The 17,605-nt window shown below is 39.6% G+C and overlaps 1 long non-coding RNA gene across 2 annotated transcripts; it reads right to left on the bottom strand.

The window, feature by feature from the left end:
* Positions 1–938: 938 nt before the first annotated feature.
* Positions 939–17,592, bottom strand: LOC144373575 (uncharacterized). Of its 2 annotated transcripts, none has more exons than XR_013433192.1 (8): positions 16,751–17,592; positions 12,398–15,972; positions 11,038–11,180; positions 10,591–10,749; positions 10,169–10,437; positions 9,484–9,610; positions 6,105–6,203; positions 939–5,471 (listed from the first exon to the last, which is right to left on the bottom strand). It is a non-coding gene; the product is annotated as an uncharacterized LOC144373575 (long non-coding RNA). The 2 variants fall into 2 exon arrangements; XR_013433191.1 differs by having other exon boundaries at positions 9,484–9,613.
* Positions 17,593–17,605: the final 13 nt, after the last annotated feature.

Raw genomic sequence — 17,605 nt, forward strand, 5'->3', positions numbered from 1 at the left:
CAGTGTGAACCTGGAATCTGGAAAAGAGAGTTCAGATTACACTAGGTAGCCAGAGTCCTTGACTGTTATGGTGTTAAGTTGAGCCACAAAGAGATGTTTTGAGGTAAAATATTTGAAATTGTAATTGAAAATTCAGCAAGAGAATAGATTGGGATGAGTATCTGGGACAAAAAATATGGGATGTGAATTTGGCAAAGAGGAAACAAAGTACATAAGACGGGATGCTTTAAGCTTTTGAAAGTACTAATTTTTGATAGTTAGATATTATCAATGTCATTCACCCAGAATGGATTAGAAAAGTGATGAAAATTATGGAGCTCTTTTCAAATTCCCACAAACAATAACACTACTAGTTTTTCAGTAGCAATGTTGAGCCTAGTCTCACTAATGTTAGACACCAGGAAATTAAAAGAAATAAACTTTTAAATGACATATTAGAAAGACTTAAAAACTTTCATTACAGGGTCCAGGGATGTAGGTCAGTGGTGGAACACGTGCCTAGCATGCATGAGTTCCTGGATTTGCTTCCTTCTATATAAAACAGAAGAAGAAATTTTCATTATAACCCTCGTTGTTAAAATGTTGGCAAAGGGCTGGGGTTGTGGTTCAGTGTCATCACACTTGTCTTGCAAATGTGAAGCACAGGGTTTGACCCTCAGTGCCAAGTAAAAATAAATAAATAAAATAAACATAAGGTGTCCATGTACAACTAAGAAAAAAATTTTTTTAAACTGTTCGAAGAAAGACTTTCCTCAATATAGTTGTTTGAATGAATTTGGTAGGCTCCTTGAACATGCAACATAGCCATGTGTTTGAACAATTTTAAATAAAACAACATTAAATAAAATGTTTAAAATAAAATTTTTAGAAATTTATTCCACAGATTTATTCTCACAAACAGAAATTTATTAAGAAAAAAACTAGTATTCTTTCATAGTACAAGATAAAAATAATTTACTTAGAAACAAATCTATCCTTAGAAACCAAAATGGAATAGATTGTATAGAGGATCTCGGACATATTAAATCACCTTTATAATCCCAAGAGGTAGAGGGACTAAGGATTTTACATATATGTACATGTCAATAGTAGTGAAAACATGGCTCCCTGTTGAAGTGGAATCATGTAGAATTTAAATCTCTAAACAAAGATAATGATGCTACACAATTGTATACATAATATGTATGATCTTTAATAAAACATATTTGAAAAAATCAATTCTCTAACATCATATATTCCACTTTCATTCTCTATTTTGTCCTCCAGGAAATTATTCTAGTGAAATTAAATTTAAGTAATGAATTTTTTAGCAAGGTATTTAGTAAGAGTCACAAAAACTACAAAAATATACTGAGATTTTAGTTTGCACAATGTATGTAAATTATATCAAACAATTATACAATAACTTTATTAAATTAAGAAGGATGCAAAAGTTACTAAGGATTATTAAATGACAAATTTTTAAATAATACAAACATGACTTAAGACAAGTAAAGACGTCACAGTACAGTTAAGTGGAGGTTAAGTCAGGAGATAGGTAACTCCTTTCTACCTGATGAATTCACCAGCTTAGACCAAAGCACTTGGCCTCTCCCTGTGCTACTTGTCAAATGCTGAGCCTTTCTCAAGCTGGGAAATTGGAACACAACTTGTGGACCCCTGCCTCTTGCAGGAACCCACCATGACCCTTGTCCCCTGGCACAGTTGTACCTTAAGGTACTCATTCCTGAACTAAAAACTCATCAATACATTAATTTAAAATTATTACCTCTCACTATGTTTTATGAAAATGTTAATATTATATATCAAATGTTATATTATGCATGACAATTATTTTTTTTCCTTTCAGTTTTACAAGAAATTTTGTAGAACCCTAGACACTTTATAAGGCACTAGACATTTTGCCTATTGGATGGGTGAGCCTTACCTGGTATCCTAGTGATTTGTGTTACCAGCGGGTGGGGCTCTGTCTCTAGAGGGGCCAAGTTATAAACCCACTCCAAAGCAGAGTTCACTTGGCCTAAATGCATTGTTAAGATGCAAGTTTGGGAAGGAGTGTTTAGTTTTATGTACATTTTTAGGCTCCTAATGATAAGAACTACTTCTACTTGGATCATAGTGAACAAAAATTGTGACAATAAAAATGACACTGCGACTTCTCTCAAACATATCCAACAGAGATTATTTTATGAAACATTTTTAATTCAAGATCATGTGACTTTGATTGTGTTTCAGAAAAATAATACCACATAGAAAATGAATGTGAACATAATCTCCAAGGAGTGTCATGCCTTAATTTTTTAAAATCACCATTCATCTAAATGTAATATTTTGAAATAGTGTTTGTGATTGAGAAAGTCTGCCAGCTTTGTGTACTACTTCTATGCAATTGCCAATTATCACCCCCTAAAATGTCTGTAATTCCAGCTACTCAGAAGGCTGAGACAAGAGGATCACAAGTTCTAGGCTATCCTCAGTAATTTGATGAGGCCACAAGCAACTTAGTGAGAATCTCTTCAAATATAAAAAAGCAGGAGGGCTGGGGATGTGGCTCAAGTGGTAGCGTGCACTCCTGGCATGTGTACAGCCCAGGTTCGATCCTCAGCACCACATACAAACAAAGATGTTGTGTCCGCCGAGAACTAAAAAAGAAATATTAAAAAAATTCAAAATAAATAAATAAATAAATAAATAAAGCAGATGTACCTCAGTGCTAAGGCCCCCCAGGTTCAATCCCAGGTTCCAAGAGAAAAACAAAACAAAAAAACCCCAACACTTTTAAATGCCAGTTTCTTTCTTTTTTATTTATTATTTTATTTTTGCCCACATAAAGTTTTTTATCATGTGGTATATTTTGTATTTCTTCCCATCATTTTCAATATTGAGAGCATATAGGTTTTTAGAGAGTTCTAATTTTGTTTTATGTAAATTTAACCAAAGGAAAGTACATTATTACAATGCTCAATATTTTAGTAGGCATGGTTTGTGTGTAAAAGCAATGGAAGGTTCTCAAAAATGAAAAATGTCCTTTTGTACAACTACATTTGTAAAACATAACATTTCACAAGGTCTGAAAACTTTGCACTGTGACAAATGTGGTCATGACACATTGTGTTTTTGCCCCCCTTGGTGGTGCAGGTTCCAAGAGCTTCATAATATCTCTAAACTCAACTACATCTCTGTGAGTGTGTGTGTGTGTGTGTGTGTGTGTGTGTGTGTGTGTGTTTGTGTGTGTGTGTGAGAAAGAGAGAGAGAGAAGGACTCCTTATTTTACTGTCGATGGCCTTGAACTTGTTTTCCTCCTTCAGACTTCCAATCCCTGGGATTACAGGCCTGGGCCACTACACCCAGCCTCCTTTCTTTATTATGGTGTCTAATCCTCTACTTGTCCCCAGGGTGCAAGAATAGCAATGAGGAGAGGGAGAGGAAGAAAAACTGATTTAAATTTTAGGTTTTTAGAAGAAAGGATGATTCCATTAGAATCCTGTCTCTATATCTGAACCACATTGTGATAGTCAAGCCAACGTGACTCCATTTTGTTTAGTAACTACATTTTGTAAACCAACCATGCCAAGTAGAAGGGTCATGATCAGGGTAAGATGTTCTTTTCTTTTTGCTACCTTTAAGAACAAGGAACTAACTATACCTAGTGTAATGGGGCTCTGTTTCTGTAACAGGGGTAACTGGGCTACTTATGATTGGCTACACATCCCTCCACCTGACTGCACTCTCCCACTTCTGTAACTTGGCTTCCTTGCATTGGCTACACCCTCGAAACGTCCTTTTTGTGGTTTTCAGGCTTATAAAGAGTGCCCTTGCAATTGTTCTGGGATGATCAGGGGAACAGTTATATGTTCTGGCCAGTGGCCAATGGTGTGCTTCAATAAAGTCTTGATTTGATTATACATGAGTGGTCTGGAAGTTAATTTATGAAACCCCGGGATGAAGCCTTAACTATAACAACATAAATACTCCAACTCCACTTTGACCTCTACTACCATTCCCTGCCATGGACAATTGACACTCAATTAAACTGATGAGAAAAACAAGGCAAACAGGTCTGATCCCACTGTTCAGTATGACCTAGCACCTAGGCCTCTCTAAATCCAAATCCCCTCAATTTAAAACCTATTTTATTTCAGGGAACAGGAAAGTTTAATAAAAGTCCATGTCCATGCTAATGAAGGCATTTACATTCTTTGAAGCTCATCCCAGTGTAATTTATCTTCTTATTTTTTGAGACAGGTTCTTGTTCTGTTGCCCAGGGTGGCTTCAAAGTTCTGGGCCCAAGCAATGTTCCTGTCTGAGTCTCCTGTGTAGCTTGGACTAAGGGTATACATCAGGACACTCTGCTGATGACAGTTTGCTAAAGCCACCTGAGCAAACTGACATTAGGCAAGTGACCCCACACACATAAGCTTTCAGTTTTGATGGATCTTGAAGTATAATCTATGAAGTCTATTACACTGGACACAACTCACCAGAGCAGGATTCTGTCACTGCTTGGACATGTCTGACCTAGAGCTGATGTCTTGGATCCGATGGTTGTCAACTCAGAGGCCCAAGACTAGAGATTTCATTTTGGTGTCCTACCTTAGTTAATAAGAAAGTAACTGTAGACCATTTAAAGGATACTTATTGATGCTGATTCTCTACCCTCCTCTGGAAGGTCACATTAAGTTTTGAAGAAACACCAGCAAGTGGCCACCCATCTACAAATTCTGTTATCACACTACCCTCATATCTCCAGAGATTCCCATTGGTTCAGGACATAGCTCTAACCTGAGTAATTATCTCCTTCCTGCCCCAGACCTAGGTATACAGCATCCCATCCTGACCCTCTACTCACCCCCTCAAGACCAAAGGATAAGCAGTGAATAAAGGAATGGCTTTAATCTTCATGAAAAATTTAATCAGATTAAAAACTGTGAGAATTCTCAGTCCATCTAAAGGAAGAATTCCTTAACAAATTAATTACAGAAAGAGTTTTTCTTATTCAAGAACCTTTAAATTATTCAGGAGAGAAGAACAAAATAAGGGATTATCAGCACAGCCAAGACTTCAAGGCTCCTAGGCATGCAGGGCCCAGTCCCAGTGCATGAGTCCACAGGGACAGTATGAGGGTCTCCACTGGAGTCTGCCAGGCTCTTTCTAGGGCTTTGGCTGAAGGGCATTGTACTTCAAGGCATCCTCAATATGGTGTTCCTTTCCTTTCTTGCTTCCTCTGGAATGTAAACTTGGGTTTTCAGCAGCTTCCAGAGACCACCTGGGCTCCAGGAGACAGCTTGAGTTTGTGTCAGTCCAATTGCACAGGCACTGGCACCTCCTGGGAGGTTCAGGGCTCATTGTGCCCCACTTGTGGTAGTGCTTGCCTCTTCTTCAGGTGACTAGAGCTCCTGACAGGTTTCAGCCACTGGCTGCTGGATCCTAAGGTCTTGAACTCGGTGCTGGTCCATCTTAACTCCCTGCTCCTGTGTAACAACATATCCTGTTAGTACACTACTTCAGTTCCCCAGACAGCTCCCTGCTCTGTGTAAGCCCAGTGACGCAGTTGGCTTACTGGAAAATTCACATCTTGGCAGCTCTGGAGACACTGGCAAGAGTGGCAGCTCAGTACAGGAAAATTATCCAGTCCCCAGGCCCACAACCTTTCTGGGTTCAGGCCTGGGAGAACGTGGGGCTCTAGATAAGATCTCCTAAGAGTCACTGATCCCCAGGTTGACAGACTGCCATAGCTTCAGCTTCCCTACCATGCCAAGGTGTGTACCTGGCCTAGGACAAGGAGCAACTCATTCAGTCTGGTATGGACTACAGCTTTTTATACTATTCTGTCCTGAAGCTGACCTCAGAAATCATACCCAATCATGTGGGAGGGACATTCAATTGCATCATAAATTGATTGAAGAACTTGATAGGATTAAGGTGCAAATGGACCAATCCTGAAGGCATTTTGGAAATTCCTTGGTTTTGATTGAATTAGGGAAAGGATGGGTGGATGAGATAGGACAGAAGTCAGGCTCTAGCTTTCTAGTTTCAATTCACTGTAAAAATTCTTTCTCTATTTCAGATAAACATAGACAAATTAACCAGGCATAGTGGTGTACCTCGATAATTCCAGTGGCTTGGAGGTCAAGGCAGGACAATCTTGAATTCAAAACAGACTCAGCAAGGGCAACATGCAAAGCAACTCAGAAAGACTGTCTCTTTAGAAAAACAAAACAAGACAAAAAAACAAAAAAATCAAAACCATGCAATTACTGGGTCTAATTCTGCACTTATTTATTTTATTTGTTTTTTGATGATTCTCATGATTGAATGTTAGGCTTTACCACTAAGCTTCCTCTCAGCCCTTTTTATCTTGTGTTTGAGAGAAGATCTGGCTATGTTGCCTAGGATGGCCTCAAACATCTGTTTTTCTTCCCTCAGTCTTTTGCTTCTTTGGGATTGCCTGAAAGGGTCACTACACCTACCTAGTGCTCTGCATATGGACTGGCTGGTTTTAGAGACCAGACTCAGTGGTGCTGCATCGTACTCTAAAGTCCATAAGCTAATTCATCCTGGAGCTGAATGGAAAAGCTAAATTTTCAAGCATACATAGCTTAGTAGTGAAGCGAGTAAGGGGAGCAGGTTGTGTTGAAAAGGGAATCCTATGGCTATTTAGAATTGTAATTGTTGTAATCTATGTCTAGATTTCCTGCATCAAAAGGTATCTAAATTTCCTCTGACTTTTCTGTCTAAAGGGCAAATAAGTGGAATTAATGCCACATTATGTATAGTGTCTTTTTCAGGAGCCTCAACTTTTTAATGTAAATATGTATATTCTATCCTGAGTTGTTCTCCTTTACCTACCCTCCCTATTTTCATTGCAATTCCTCCCATTTCTATTTTATTGAAATGTTTATTTAGTCAGACCTGATGGAGCACACCTGTAAACAGAGTGACTGAGGAGGCTGCAGCAGGAAGATTTGAAAGTTCAAGGCAAGCCTCAGCAATTTAAGAACATTTTATTATCCTCCCCCCCCACACTTCCTCTCTCCCTCTTTTCCTCTTTCTTTCCTTTCTTCTTCTTCTTCCTCTGCCTTTTCCTCTTTCTTTTTCTCTTCCTCTTCTTCTTTTTGTATATATGTGCGTGTGTATGCATGTGTGAGTGCATCTTCTTCTCTTGGTTTAGGAATAAGAATCATCTGAATATGGCAGGGGGAGATCATGTATGGCTTAATCTGGCCAGGAGCTCTGTAAATGTGGCAGTGTATCTTGAGTTCTTTGTTCATCTGGAAACATTCGATGACCAGAAAATCCATATCTCAACTCTCAAGTTCAGCATCATTTTCTTCATATGTAAGCATGTCTGCCAAAATTCAGCAATTTTTTTTTTTTTCTCAATGGACCTATGTCAGCCTCACTGTTTGGCCTCGACACACCAACCACATTCTAACAGTGGAATGGTACACAGTGTTATTTTATAATTTTTATTTTTTTGGTTATTGATGAGTGAATCTAGGAGTGTTTACTACTGAGTTTATTCCCAAGTTCCTTTTAATTTTCTATTTTGAGACAGGGTCTCACAAAGTTATATAAGGTCTCATTAGGTTTCCAAGGGTGGCCTGGAACTTGGAATCCTGCTGTCTCAGTCTCTGGAACTGCTGGGATTACAGGCAAGAACCACTATGCCCAGTCATATCGATTCTTTAAAGTGACACCCTTCAGATAGTTTTTGGCCATTTTGATATGCATATCCTTGATGGCCTTGGCAGTTTCTTTGTATTCTAAAAGTGAACACAAAAATTTGAACCTCTTGATTTGCACGATTTTGTGGAGCTTTTTGTATCAAGACAATAGTAAACCATTTTCACAGATCATCTCTGACAAGTTGTAGGAAGAGGCGTGATTTATTCTTCAGGTGATTATATTTTTAATTGATGTAAAAAGGTTCAGGGGACACACCCAATTGTATTTAGAAGAAATCTTAACATTTTCTGATTTTTTTTCTTTTTCTTTCATTCTTTTTTTTTTTTTTTGATAGCATTGAGTATTGACTCTAGGGCTTCATGCATGTTGGCAAGCACTCTACCACTAATCTGCACTCAAACTCCCCATCTGCAAGTTACTAAGATCTTTTTATGTACATTTCATCTGCTGCTTTAAACTCTGACATAGTAGCCTCTGATCACACTCTAACTCTCCATTGTCCTGCAGTGGACATTCATATTGCTACTGTCCCCCATAACCACACATAATTGTCTCTATGAACCTGTGGGAGAATTTCTTGAGGGCAGGTGACCATCAATAGAATTGTTCCATAAAAAGTGAATAACCTTAATTTTACTGATACTTGCCAGATTGTTCTTTAGGGTGAATGCAGCATTTACTTTCCAATAGGGGTGTGCAGTACGGCATGCACACATTCCTGACAAACACTTGGAATGACCCAGTATTCTGAAATTTGCCAGGGTCTTTATGGCTCTATAGAGGTTTGCTCTAGTGCTGATGGCTGCCTGTCCAGTCTTTTCTAATTTCTGAAAGTCTCTCTTTATGGGTCAGTTGCTGTGTGATTTTGAGAGACATTCTCTAATATTCAGTCTGAAATCTGCTTTTGCTTTTAAATCAGATTGCGAATTTTCTTTATTCCTTGTGTGTAAACTGTGTGTGTTCACTGTCTGTACCTGAAGACAAAAGTAATAAAATCATGCTTTTAAATTCCACTTTGTGCTTTTGAACTTATTATAATCTCTTTCATTTTTAACAACCCCAAAAGAAAGGACTTAGATTTTATCCATAAAATAATACATTTCCTGTTCAACTGGGGTTGTGGCTCAGAGGTAGAATGCTCATCTAACATGTGTGGGGCCCTGGGTTTGATCTTCAGCACCACATAAAGAGAAATAATAAAGTTGTTGTGTCCATCTACAACTGAAAAAATATTTTAAAAATACATATTCTACATAAAAAGTATTTAAAATCTTTCTGCTTTTAGGATGTTTTTATAAGGTTAGTTTTATATAATTTTTGTTTGAGCAAATATCAGGTAAAAGAAAACATGTCTCTCAAAATTTCATCTAGTTTTTTACAGTTTTTCTTTTGTATACCCCTTTTCATCAAGAAATAAATTGTTTAAATAGAGATATTTGTACATTTCCTATATATGTTAAATCATTACCACAGGGATCCTGGGACCAGAGGCAGACATTCTGCCTTCCATGACCTCCTCTCCCTGGTTGGTATTAAACTGGATCTCAGTGTTCCCAGTCTGAGGTGTCTGAGAGAAGCTGTGCTGGACAGGGACAGCCTTGTGGGTGTCTTAGACACCAGAGACTCCAGGCCCTTCCTTAGGTAGATGCAGGATACAAATATTGTGCAAAGAGACACACTTCCCAGCTAAGGAACTCCTGCCATCCCACACATTCTTTCCTATACTTGGAAAGATTTGTTTGAGGCCAAAATTTGGGGCTCCTTTGCATTGCTTTCCCTGGATATTTTACACACCTCTGTGCACCAAAGGAGACCTTCTCTAAGGCTCTGATGTGAAGTCCACAGCACAGCTCAGAATCAGAGTTCTTTCTCCCATCCTTGCAGCACTCCTCCATCCTCTCTTCTCTCTTCATTCTGTCTCCTGCTGAGCAAGGGAAACAAATATTGATGATGGTCTCTAAAAATAACATCAATTGCCTATTAGAAAGTAAACAAGGAGACTTTGGTAAGTGATACATCTTACATTTTTCGTCAACAGAAGTTGAAATAAAATCTACCAGTCTGACCACCCAGTACTCTTAGGAATCAGTGGTCATAGATCAAGATTAAAAGTCTGCATGTTTCTGGGGAGCCCGTCTCTAAGACTATGGATTTGACCAACAGAAACTGTCAGGGCAGGTGACTGCCTGGTTGCCTTGCAGCATGGCACTCTCCTGAGGATGAATTTGAGTTCTTTGGTGTCATGGGCACAGGGTTCCGGAAAGGAAGGAAGGTAGAACTAGGGATGGTTCTATGGTGTGTGGGCTCTAGGCAAGTGTCCAGGTAGAGGCAGACCCAATATAGCGGTCCCCATGGCCTTGAGAGCAGTTTCCAATGGAAATATAGGCTTTCCCACCAGGGTTCTCCAAGTTGAGGACAGAAGGGGGAACCAATGTCCAGAATCTTCTAAGCTCAGTGACAAAAGCAACTGGGATCTTACTGTCATCTCTGCAGATTCCAGAGCCTGCTTCACAAGGAGAGAATGGTCCATGACTTTGTCCTCTAGAAGAGGCAGTGGCAAGGCTGAGAGAGGAGGCAAAGGATTGGGTGGCTACTCAGCATTTGGTGTTAACTGATGGCCCTCTTGCACAATCTCAAGGTAGAGTTCATTATGTTGGGTGATGATGGTACTCTTGGCAGCAAATTGCTTACAAGGTTGGGTCTGATGAACTTCAGTTGAAAAGCAATCATATTCACTCTCCTGGATATCTAGGAAAAACAAATTTAAAAAAAGAAAAAAGGAAGAGCAATCATCTTGGATGCAATTATAATAAATCTAATTTGTATCAGTAATTAATTAGATTAACTAACTAAATAATTAGATTCAATAGATTAAGGTTAAAATATTTCACAAAGGCTTACTCATTATGATATGCCAGACTCCCTGTTTACTTTGTGTCTGTGAAATCCCATGTTCACAGTGCTTCTTCAGGGCATGTACCTCTGCTTCTACAAAGGCTTCATTCATTATCCCAAATCAATCCATAGGTAATGCTGTAGCTCAGTCCTCCATAGAGAGGCCTGTTTGGAAAAAAGATGGAGATCAATTCTCTAGTCTTGACTGGAATTCTGAGCTACCTGTTTTGTTTCTTTACTGATTAATTCCTAAATTATGAGAACGAAGGGGAAGAGAGAGGTTTGGGGCGGGGGAAAGGGATGGAAAGCTACCATTTTAAATTTAAAAATTTTAAGGCACAGCTGGTGGACATTGTTCAATCTGTGAAGTGAGAACAAAATTTTTGATTTTTAAAATTATGTTTTATGATTTTAAGAAACCATAGGTCAGTCCGGCATAGTTGTGTCACACACCTGTAATTCTAGCAACTAGGAGGCTGAGGCAGAAGGAATATAAGTTTGAGGTCAGGTGAGCAACTGAAGGAGACCCTCTCTCAAAATGGTAAAAAGCCCAGGGATGTAGCTTTGTTCCAAAGACCTGGCTTCAATTCCCAGTGCTGAAAGAGAAAAAAGGAAATATGAGCAAAGTAACAACAGTTCCTGAGACATAGTAAAACAAATAACCTTTGTAAAGGTTTAATCATTCTTATACGATCATATTATTTATTATCCTAGAAGCATAACCCCAATGAAGAACAAATGCATAACTGTGGCCCGTTATAACATCTCCCTAATGTATAAGAATTTTTCACGTTCTTCCATCAGACCCCTTTAATGGTATTTTCTTTTAGAGACAGAGTCTTCCTAAATTTCCCAGGCTTTCTAAAACTCAGTCCTCCCACCTCAGGCTCCTTAATAGGTATGATTAGAGGTATGGCTCACAGTTGCCTGGTTATCAGAAATTGGTTATTAAAAAAGTATTAGAAGCATATATATATTACATCTTATACAAACACAGGCTCCTCTGTTTAATTATACTTTTACTTTCAATGTCAACAACTCTGCATTATTATTCACTTAAGCATATTCGGAGTGCTTACTTAGGGCAGTTGTTAGGAAAATAGCTACAAGTATGGTATGTTCTCACTCAAATATAGAATTGCATAAACAAAAAGTTTACTTGAATGTAGAGTAGGGATTATTAGGGTCTAGGAAAGGGTGAGGATAAGATGGAAGACAAGTTGGTGGAAGTGACCAATGCACTCTATATGAATGAAGATATAACATGAATCCTTTCAATGTTTGTTGTAAATCTGTGTCAATAGATGAAATTTAAAAGCATACAAAACACAAAGATGAATGCAGAAGTCTGGCTGGGCACAATTCAGGAGCCACTTGTCAAAAGAAACTAACTTTATTTTTAGAACTACAAACCAAACAAAACAGCTCCTCAGGAAAAAAAACCCTCAGAGCCCAACTGCCACCACAGGCTTCCACAAGCCTCTCACCCACACCAACCTCACTACCTCCCACAATCCTCCTGCTCTTGAGGCTGATTGGCTGGGTCACGTGGGCGGAGCCAAAGAAGTCCCCCAATGAGCAGTTCCATAGTCTGAAGGGCAGGGAAATAAACCAATGAACATCACCGCAGAGGAGCCAATCAGCTAGATGTTGCTGGGGCCACTGTGAGCCAATCATCAGCCAGCAGCTGGAAGTTTGCTGGGGCCCTTTTGGCTGTGGCTCTCAACATCTCCCCCTCTCTGTTTAAACAACAAGCATGTGGCTTAGGGACCCTGCCTGCCTTAGGTTGTCCAATACTACATATGGTCCTTACCCGTCTTCGGATGAGCTGATCTCAGGGCGTCAGCCTCCAGTCTTAGGTTGGTACCATTGTAATTGGATCTTACCGGTCATTGACTACTGGTCCAGTATACAGCCACACCTGTGGAGAGGTACCAGCGGGGGGGTTAAGGTTCTTTGCCTCACCTCTGTAACTCAATGATCATGACAAGCAGAAGGGAGGAAGATATACCAAGCCAATTGACGGCTCCTTTTGGGAAAATTGTACCACCGATGACATCATCAGCAAAAATACCTCAACATTACCACAAGTCGCTGCACCAACAGATAGTTCGCAATGCATACAAGTGAGTTCACAATGCATACAAGTGACACATAGTTTAGGCAAGTTCTGTAAGCGGTTCAGTGATGGCTATTGCAGAAACGGTAGATTAGTTTTATCTTTGTCTTCACTGGCACAGGGATGAAGGTAGGAATTCTGGCAATAATGGCTAAAGAAAAAATGATGTAACATTCCAGAAGGCACTAAAAGAAAACAATTTTCTTAACAATTTACATTGTCTTTACCGGCACTAGGATGAAGATCAGAATTCTGGCAATAATGGCTGAATAAAAATTATGTAACATTCCAGAAGGCACTAAAAGAAAACAATTTTCTTAACAATTTACATTGTCTTTTTACCGGCACTAGGATGAAGATCAGAATTCTGGCAATAATGGCTAAAGAAAAATTATGTAACATTCCAGAAGGCACTAAAAGAAAACAATTTTCTTAACAATTTACATTATATTGAAGAGAATTATTAAATATAATGAAAAGGATAGGTGAAAGTAAACAAACAGATCTGTTAACCTCCTTTTTTGTTTACATATTAAAACAATTCTTAACAGTTATTTAACCAATTTAAATTAAACCATTTAAATCACGTGAATAAAAAAAACGATATTTGGATCCATTTTTTCATGAGCGCTCATCATATATGATATATGGACATACATACATTCAAACATATAACACAAAACACAAGTGTGCACACATAATATAATACATACAACACATAACATAATAGTAAAGGCCTTATAACTTTTTACAGGTGAAATCTCCATTGCAATGTTTAAAAACTCTATAGTCAAAAAAAAAAAATAGAACTGATCAGCAAAACATTAACCTAGGTCTGTATGAGCTCAAAAAACAAAATAGAACTTCATGATATGGGAAAGGGCAATAAATAAAACAGATATTGAAAAAAGAATCCTGGTTCTGTTGCAGACGTAAGGATAGCCAAATTGGAGTTTTGGATATCAGCTGTTATGGATTTGAGCCAAATCATCTTCTTTTTGGTTTGTAGGAATCGCTTTAGTTAATCTCTCTGGAATCCAAATTGGCTGCTGTTCTCCCTGTGGAAGCACACAAACAGACCCCCGACTCCAGACAATCACTGGGTCAGGATTTTAGTTAATCTCTCCGGAATCCAAATCAGCTGCTGTTCTTCCTGTGGAAACACACAAACAGGCCCCCGACTCCAGACAATCACTGGGTTAGAACTTTGGTTAATCTCTCTGGAATCCAAATCGGCTGCTGTTCTTCCTGTGGAAATACACAAACAGACCCCCAACTCCAGACAATTACTGGGTCAGGACCTTTCCATTGTCCTGTTAGAATATCTTTCCAAAGTACCTTGGGCTTATGTACATGGCAGCAGATGAATAAAACTAAATTTTTTTTTCTCTCCTGTGGGAACAGGTGCAGAATTCTGCAGTCCTAGAGTTCTACCAGGAAAGGGATCAAAATGTGGGGGGAAATTCCCCATCTTGGGAAAGCCTGGAATAGTCAAGAACAAATCCACTTACCTAAGGGTTGCTGAGCAGGATCCTTAAAGTCACAGAAATGACTTCCTTTATGGATAGGATTGGAGACTTCTGTACAAGCACCTATCAGGTCTTGCAATCCCTAAGCTACTGCAGTAGATCAGTGCATGCAAAAGTACAGAAGGGAAGAAGAGCCTGCTGGAAGCCACATGTGCCCCCCAGGGGTGTTCCCACAGCCTGCTCCTGCTTTCTTGGTCTCTGAAACCCATTTCTATTTCAGATCCACTGCCCTGTGCTGCCAGCCCCGCAAAGGAGCCCTGCAGATTCACACCGTCCTTGTTTGGGTTGAAAGGCACAAGGTGGAGTGGTGGCCAGACTGAACCTGGAATATCCAGCTATAGTAGTGTCTTAGTGTGAGCATATTTTCCATCTGTGTGCTTCATTTTGTAGACCTTTAGAAAGTTTTTCAAATCAAATCAGCCTCATTTGGTCTATAATATAATGAGATTTTTATTAAGTGATTATAGTAACTGTGAGGGATTTTTAAAAAAATTTATTTAGTTGTAGATGAACACACGGTGTCATTATGTACTTTTATGTGGTGCTGAGGTTTAAACCCAGTGCCTCACGCATGTGCACCAAGCACTTTACCACTGAGGTACAGCCTCAGACAAGGGAATTTTTCGTAATTACATTTTATCCCCTCTTCAAATAAAAGAAACAAAAAGAAGTTATTTCATGAATTTAGTCAGCCAGTTGTAAACCAGAAAACCAAAACACTCAGTGAATGGGAAGACAAAAGCCCTTTTTTTGCCCATTTGCCTTCAGGTTAAGCCCCAACTTTTGCCTTGCCATTTTCAAACTTAAGCTGTTACCAGCACCAGTTTCTGCCTTGGGCCCTGGCTACTATCCCACTCCTATCATTTACAATCCCATAAGTGAGCTATCACTATGTCTGTCATTGAAAGCATATCGTTTCTTATGAAAAACTGACATCTTCCCTCTTATCTTGTTTTATTTAGAGTGAGAAAACTAGAGGGCAATATGAAAGGCAGAGGGTAAAATATGAAAAAAAGGTCTCGTCAAGAATCAAGGAAGTGGCAGGGGTTGTGGTTCAGTGGTAGAAGGCTTGCCTAGCATGTGCGAGGCACTGGGTTGGATCCAGAGCACCACATAAAAAATTAAATAAAATACAGTTAACGTGTCCATCTGCAATGATAAAAAACTTAAAAAAGAAGAAACTTAATTTAAATTTTGATTAGCAATTGAAAGTTTTGGATAACGGGTCTCTACATTTCTTTTACAACCATTAGCGCCATTAGATATAAAAAGACTCTTGATCGCCCAATGTTTATAAATGTTCTAGGTTTATAAAAAGGTTTTTAGAAAATAGAGAAAAATATCTAGTCATTAATTAACTAAGAGATCATGATAAATTGTAGAGTGTATTTATTAATCTCTAAAGGCCACTGAAATGAAAACCATGTTACTGAGATGTAAAAGAAATTTTCACTACCTAAAATATAACTTTCTTTCCCAGCAGCAACAATACCCAGAGTATATCCTAAGATTTGAAAGGGTGGAAGTTGGACCATCAGGGTGCTGAAGACCAGCGTGTCTCACGGATCCAAAGCAGAATCAAGAGGCAGAGGTTTGTGATTTCTTGCCTGCCTAACATCACATTCCAACCACACCCCTTGCATTCCAACACCACACCCCTTCACACCTCACCAAGCAAAGATCTTCACTTTCTTTCTTTTCAATGGTGGTTGGTGTGCTGCAGCAGCCAGAAACAGGGTCCTGTTTGTGAATGGAAAACAGATAAGGCTGTCTTTGCCTGCCCACTTTCTGCCCTGTGGGCCTGGGTCCCACTGGCTGTAGTTTATAGTCTACTGGCTACTGGGAGCTGTTCCCTCCTAGGAGGCCTTCACCTGAGGGCTGGCTGGAACTGCACTCTCAGGCTCCCCACAGACCTACTGAATCAGAATCTCCTGCTAAAGTAAGAGCAGGTGACTCCTTTTGGCATTAGAGTTTAAGGAGCACTCTGGGAGTAAAAGAAGGATTTTCCAAGGGTGCTGAAGCCACAATTACACAGGCAGTCGGTGTAGATAGGTAAATCATGTCAGGTCGGATCTAGGAGGCCAATTTTGAGTGAGTCTGGGAAATTGGTGAATATCACCTGAGGGATCTAATCAAGAATCTGCCCCTGCTCCAACCTGTTGCTAAGGTAAACAGTCCCACAAATTTCCCTGCCCTACAGGGAGCTATGAGGTTGTTAATGTGTTTCTGTCTACTCAACCCTGCCCTTCCTGTTCGGCCCACCTATTTCCCACCTTTTGGCCATCCCACCAAGCATTACTAGACCCAGTACACAGGAAGGAGAGATTTAAGGGCGGAATGAAGGGGAACAAAGGAAGCCTAGGACATATAAAAAGGGCAGAACACCTGGCTTCTTGGGATCCCAGGATACCGGCTGTGGCCCCCTTATTCCTTTTAAATAAACCAAGCTTCATATTCTTTTCTCCGCATGCTTCTCTAATGTTCAAACTTCAACATGTGGGGAAGCAGGAGTCCTCACCAATAACCAGCGATATCATACTCGGAGGTTCCACGGAGGTCCACACTGAGGTAAGCTCCTCTTGATGCAAAACATATCTGTTTGAGGTGCATCTTTCTGTCTCCTTTATTTTGGAGGATGATGGGCACCTGTCAGCTATTTAAATACACTTAGTGCAGCCGCCACTCTTCAAGACTAGGGTGAAACGCTACCTGACCTAGGAAGCTGACAATCGCCTGTTAAATACAGGTGTTGGGTCAGCTGAAGCCGCTTCCTACTCTTCTGTCCAGGGCCAGAGAGCAACTGGGAGAGTACACATTGTCCCTAGTCCTGATCTTCCAAGAATGTGTGGAGGTGGAAGGAGGAGTATGGAACAATTGTGATTTATGGCCTGAGCTTCACTCAGGGGAAAATCCTAAGGTTCCTCCTCTGAAAACTCCTCCCTGTTACCCTAAGGGCTATATAAGGGAAATATGAGGGAAAGGCCCAGTTACATTTACCTCCATTTTGGCCACCCAACACTCCCAACCTCCTGCTTCCATTCCCTCCTGGATTCTCCCTTCCTTTGCCAATCAGAAACACTAGCAAATCAGATTGTAGGAATGAGAAAAGACATGAGGGAATTAGTAACAAAACATCCAAGTTCCCTTTAATGTCAAAGTTAGCGTTCAAAAACCAGTTTAAAATCTTCCATTACAATTCCTATGCTCAGAAGTATTTGATGAATTTTAAAAAATGCTGCAAGAGGGAGGCACTCTCTTTTAACCAAATCCTCCCATTTTCGTCTGGAAAATGGTGTTTGTTATGTGCTAAACAACCAATAGTTGTTCCCATTACCCTCAGGAGGTTCCCTTAGTCTACAGAAAAACAGCTAAG

This window comes from Ictidomys tridecemlineatus, unplaced genomic scaffold (assembly GCF_052094955.1).
Source record: "Ictidomys tridecemlineatus isolate mIctTri1 unplaced genomic scaffold, mIctTri1.hap1 Scaffold_4395, whole genome shotgun sequence".
NCBI classification, from domain to species: Eukaryota; Metazoa; Chordata; class Mammalia; order Rodentia; family Sciuridae; genus Ictidomys; species Ictidomys tridecemlineatus.